Source organism: Zootoca vivipara, chromosome 1 (genome assembly GCF_963506605.1).
Source record: "Zootoca vivipara chromosome 1, rZooViv1.1, whole genome shotgun sequence".
NCBI lineage: Eukaryota > Metazoa > Chordata > Lepidosauria > Squamata > Lacertidae > Zootoca > Zootoca vivipara.
The window spans coordinates 43,452,414-43,458,413 of record NC_083276.1 but is presented as its reverse complement, the minus strand read 5'-3'; positions in this window follow the sequence as shown (position 1 = coordinate 43,458,413).

The window sequence follows — 6,000 nt, the reverse complement described above, 5'->3', positions numbered from 1 at the left end:
TGGGAGCACAATATATTGGAATAGCATTAAATGCAGCCCACTGAAATGAGCAGGATCCCCCTTCAATATTGCATGCACATGTACTCTGGGTGGTGTGTTAAATTAACCTAATAGCATTTCCCTTTATGTGGCATATTGGATGGCATTGTTCACAGTCAACGTTTGATAACGTTTGATAAATCACACTATTTGGGGGATGAAAATAAATTTTCCCTGACACCAACCTTGTCCTTGTTTTTCCACCAGCCCCCCCCCTTTTGTTTGTTTGTTTTTGCTTTCACAAGGATTTGGGCAGCACCAATGATATGGCTGTACTGTTAAATCCGCTTTTAATAATGTTGAGGTGATTTTTTATTTTTTTTAATTGATCGTAAGTCATTTTGGGACTTTCTTAGTGGGAAGCAACATATAAATCTAATAGGTAAAGGACCCCATAGTCAAAGGTGACTATGGGGTTGTGGCGCTCATCTCACTTTCAGGCATAGCTGCCAAGTTTTCCCTTTTCTTGCAAGGAAGCCTATTCAGCATAAGGGAAAATCCCTGTAAAAAAGGGATAACTTGGCAGCTATGCTTTCAGGCCGAGGGAGCCAGTGTTTGTCCAGACAGCTTTCCAGTTCATGTGGCCAGCATGACTAAACTGGTTCACAACAGAACACCGTGATGGGAAACCAGAGCGCATGGAAACGCTGTTTACCTTCCTACAGCAGTGGTACCTATTTATCTACTTGCACTGGCGTGCTTTCGAACTGCTAGATTGGCAGGAGCTGGGAAAGAGCAATGGGAGCTCACTTCATCACAGGGATTTGAACCGCCGACCTTCTGATCAGCAAGCCCAAGAGGCTCAGTGGTTTAGACCGCAGCACCACCCACGTCCCCTCATAAATCTAATAAACCTAAACTCTTCAAAAAAAATTCCCCTTCATATTCCTGGGGAAAGAGTGAACCCTTGTAGTGAACTGCTGATAACATAATGTTGTTATAGAAATATATGACGCAACCACATTTGAAATACTGTGTCAAGTTCCGCTAGCCTCACCTCAAAAAGGATATTGTAAAGTTGGAAATACAGTGGTACCTTGGGTGTCAAATGGCTTGGCTCCCAAACAAATCGGCTCCCAAACGCTGCAAACCTGGAAGTAGGTGTTCCGGTTTGTGACCGTTTTTTTGGAAGCCGAACTTCCGACACAGCTTCCGATTGAGTGCAGGAAGCTCCTGCAGCCAATCGGAAGCCACGCCTTGGTTTTCAAACAGTTCTAGGAGTCGAACGGACCCCTGGAACGGATTAAGTTCGACAACCACTGATCTAGAGAATGAAGCAACTCTCTGATGCAGAAAGGTTGGGACTTTTTGGTTTAGAGAATAGTTGAGTAAGAGGTGACATGACAGGTGTTTATAAATGGGCTTGGAGAAAGGTCCTACTTGTGCAATTTCCTCTGGTTGGCCTCTGTGAAACCAGGATGCATGACTAGATGCTCCATTGGCCTGATCTAGCAGGCTTTTTCTGCATTCTTATGATGTACTTATCCTGCCAGGGGAGAAGGAAGAGGGGTGCGGTGGGGGCGGGCTGTTGGGAAACACCGAGGCTGATGCCTCTCCCCAACGCAGCGCCGCCCAGGATGATTCGTCACTCATTTGTCCCGTCGCGCTCATGTGACCCATATCCAAGGACACGAGCACACGACACTAGCAGAGTCCAAACAGAAGCTGAGCCTTGAGGTGTGACATCTAAACCTAATTTATTATGTACAAAATCAAACGTAACAGAACAAAGAAAGCATGGCTCCTCTCTCCCTTTCTTCCTCGGAGAGAAGGGTAAAGCAAAAGCAATACAAAATGGAACAGCATGACATCCAGCACTGTGGAATGTAAACACAGACGCGTGACAACTGTTGTGTATTAAAGTAATAGCACAGCCAAGTATGTATTGTAATATAATATACAGTATAGAGTTTATTGTATTGTATTGCAGAGTTTATTTGAATGCATAAGTTCTAGCGGGAACGTATATCATTTGCTGGTTCAGAGTGCAGGATTTGGATCCGCTGCTGGATTGGTTTACGCTGGAGGGAATCCTTGCCATTGGTTACCGCCAAAATGTATCTTTTCCCTGCTAGTTCTCTGTTACTATATAAGCCCCAGTTTTTTCCATTCCCGGTGTTCTGGCTCTTCCTTGTTCTTTGAAGTAAAGAGATGTTGTACCAGATCCTCGCCTCCTGTTTCTTATTTGCACTGAGCTGAAATCACTGAAGACCCACTACACAACAACAACAACAATCACACATCTGCAGCACGGAGGAATGAAATTCCCAACACAGGCCGCCCCGGGTGTCACCACTGAGAGGGGTGACAAAATGCTGGGTGGCACTCACCACTGGGCCTGCAGCGCGCCCAAGCCATGCGCCTCTCCCAGGAGCAGATGAGTGGGAGGAGGCAGGCAGACTCCTTGGAGGCCCCATGGAGTGTCTTGGCCCCACAGGCGGCTGGCCCTGGCCCTGGTCACAGGGCATGCGCACCGCCCCAGGTGCCTGATCAGCTTGCTCTGCTGCAGTATCCTGCCAAGGAAGGAGGTGTCTGCTGCAGGGTGGCCAGTCCTAGCAAATGGGAGGGTGGAAATATTGCCTCACCAGGAGCAACAGCAGAGACAGGGCAGCTGACTTTGTCTTCTTTTCCTCAGGCTAGGATGTCTGTGAATATGCAGTGGTTAGCAAAGGAAAGAAAGCAGCGTTCATGTAAGAATACAAGAAGAGGCCTCTTAGATCAGGTGAAGCGCCTGATCCAAGGAAGTGCCTTCTAAAGGAGCGTCTCCACCCCCATCGTTCTGCCCGGACACTGAGGTCCAGTGCCGAGGGCCTTTTGGCGGTTCCCTCGTTGCGAGAAGCCAAGTTGCAGGGAACCAGGCAGAGGGCCTTCTCGGCAGTGGCGCCCGCCCTGTGGAACGCCCTCCCATCAGATGTCAAAGAGGAAAACAGCTACCAGATTTTTAGAAGACACCTGAAGGCAGCCCTGTTTAGGGAGGCTTTTAATCTTTAATCGATTATTTTATTCTTCTGTTGGAAGCCACCCAGAGTGGCTGGGGAAACCCAGCCAGATGGGCGGGGTATTAATAAATTATTATTATTATTATTATTATTATTATTATTATTATTATTATTATTATTTGCTTGTGAAAGAGTAGACAAACTTGTTTCAATCCAGGCAAACCATTAGTTCTTAGAAATCCGTGATAAACATGATGATGACAAATATGATAGGTTTGCCATATTTCAAACAGTGAAAATCTGGACAGAAAGTCTTGAGTTTTTTAGTTTTTTATGGGGGGGGAGGGTTGCCCAAAGTTGTTGCCATGCATCCGGACTCTCCCAGATATGTCTGGGAAATTCCGGTCGTATGGCAACCCTAAAATATGAAGAATCAACAGAAACCCAAACAGATAGTTAGTGCTTAGAAAAGATGAGGCTGATTAAATTCATTGAGTTTTGATCCATCCCACTCTTTTTCTAATTTCTTGTTGTGGAAATCTGTGCTTTAGGTCTGCTAGACATTGTGGAGTGCTGGAGGAGACACAACCATTTGTCTTTGTTTTACTAATGTTGATCATTTATTCTGTTTTGTTTTTATTGTTTTTGCCTACTCCCACATAAGCTCGGTCAAAACCAAATGGGTTCTTTATAATTCAGCAGCTTGGTTTTCGTTTTTTTTTTTGCCAAAAGCTTTTATGTGTAAATCAGATCACAGGTAAATCAGGCATGAGTCACGAGGTACAGCCAGTAACTGGAGTGATGGGACTGGGAGAGGAAATATGAGTGGTTTGAATTTGCAAGGTCTGTACCTTCCTGCGCTGGTGACTCCGTGTTTCTGGAGACTAAGATGGAGTTGGCAACCAGCTCAGCATCTGATTTACTCTCAGTCACCTTGCCAGAAGGGGAACAGGAATATTCCTGCCTTGCAGCCCAGACACTAAGATCGAGCACTGAGGGCCTTCTGGTGGTTCCCTCACTGTGAGATGTGAGGTTACAGGGAACCAGGCAGAGGCTCTTCTCAGCAGGGCTGGCTCTAGGGGAAGGCTGGGTGGTGCGGGGCGCCGGGGCGCCGTGCTGCCAGGGGGCGCCGTGCGGCAGCTGCACTGCGCCCGCCCAGCAGCCGCAGCAAGAAACGGGGCGGGGCGGAGGTGCCGGAGCAATCTCCGCACCAGGGCGCCCGACATGCTTAAGATGGCCCTGCTTCTCGGTAGTCGCATCCGCCCTGTGGAACGCCCTCCCATCAGATGTCAAGGAAATAAACAACTATCTGACTTTTAGAAAAAATCTGAAGGCAGCCCTGGATATTACCAATGTCACAGGGGCAGAGCAAGCCTTTTGGTGCTCCCCCTGGATCCACCTCTCTGCATAGCTGCCAAGTCTCCTGCCGAAAAATGCTGGATCAGCAGCGGCATGGCACCGGAAGTCGCTTCTACGCATGTATGAGCACCGGAAATCGGGCGGCGCCGGCACCGGAAGTCGCTTCTACACATGACCAGACATACGTAGAAGCAACTTCCGGTGCCGCTCTACCTGATTTTCGGCACCAGGACCTAAAATGAAGCCTCCCTGGCAAGTAGGAAATCCGGGGGGGGGGGGTTAAGGGGTTTTTTTCAATCCGGGCTGCCAGCGGGAAACGGTTTAAAATACGGGGGTTTCCCGCAAAAAACGGGAGACTTGGCAGCTATGTCTCTCTGCCACCTTGACTGCTGGTTCCTTACCTGGTTCAGACACTTCTTGGCACCCCGACTTTGCCTCTACCATCCTTCTAGGACCCTCTCCAGGGTTGTCCAGCTCCAGCTCCCCAAGTCCCTCCCACTCCTCAAGTGATCCAACCATCCCCTCCACTACACCTCAATGGAGACTCAGGGCAATTCGTAATAAAATTACATGTCTGGAGATTTGCCTAAGCAAAAAGGTGTTTACCGGTCACCAAAAGCAATGCAGCCCCAGGAAGGTGCCTGCCTAACATTAACATTTTAATATTAATATTAATATTAATGCCAGATCATTGGTCAATCTATATCAGGATTGTCTGCACTGACTTGCAGCAAGTATTTATGGTTATAATCAGGAGCCTTACCCAACTCTACTTGCATACCATCCAAGTGTCCCAATTTCCCAGGGACAGTCCCAGAATTTCAAAAGCCATCCTGGCTTCTGATTTGATCCCAGAATGACTCTATTTCCCCTAACAGTGCTGCCACCGCCGAGCTCAGGAAGGAGGATGAGCTTGTTCCAAGTGGTGGTAGTGGCAGCAGCTGTGGGAGCATCCTGTTGCCTCTCCATTGCTGCTGCTGCTGCTGTTGCTGGCCTTCTCCCTTGGGCAACTTGTGGAAGCTGCTGGAAAGCAGGCAAGGAGGAGGAGAGGCAGCCACCGAGCCTCAGCCCTGCATGACATGCCAGCTCTGAGGGGCAGGCAGAAGGCAGGGCCGCCATGGGCAGGAAGAAATGGGGAGCGGAGCACAAGGAATCTTGATTGTTTTGAAAAACGCTTTGTGTGTCCACATCTAATCTTGCCCCTTTCTAAAATTTATTTATTGGTATGTGTTCTTCTTTCTGTAAATCCCAAAGAATAAACATGTTTCTATTTTCTTTTTCTTTTCTTTTTTTTCTGCGTGCATTTGTATTGGTTACACACACACGAGAGAGAGAGAGAGAGAGAATAAAAAATAAAGTAAAATAGGGTTTAAGGGGTTTTCTCAGGCATGTGTGCTGTGTCTTCTTGGTGTCGTGGTGGCGGCACATGCCCTTCTTCTGAAAGGAAATGCTCTGTGGGGGATGGGGGAACAGGACTCAAAACTGGGGGGGAGGGGTTGAGGAGCGTCAGTTGGGTGAGGAGTGGTAAATCCAACATATGATCTACCGCTGTTACAGCCAATCCCCTGTTGTTACATTTACGTGCTTCACAATACTGTGACAGGCTAAAATAATAAACATTATTGTAATGTGGCTGTGATACACAGGAGCGATGATAAAAGAA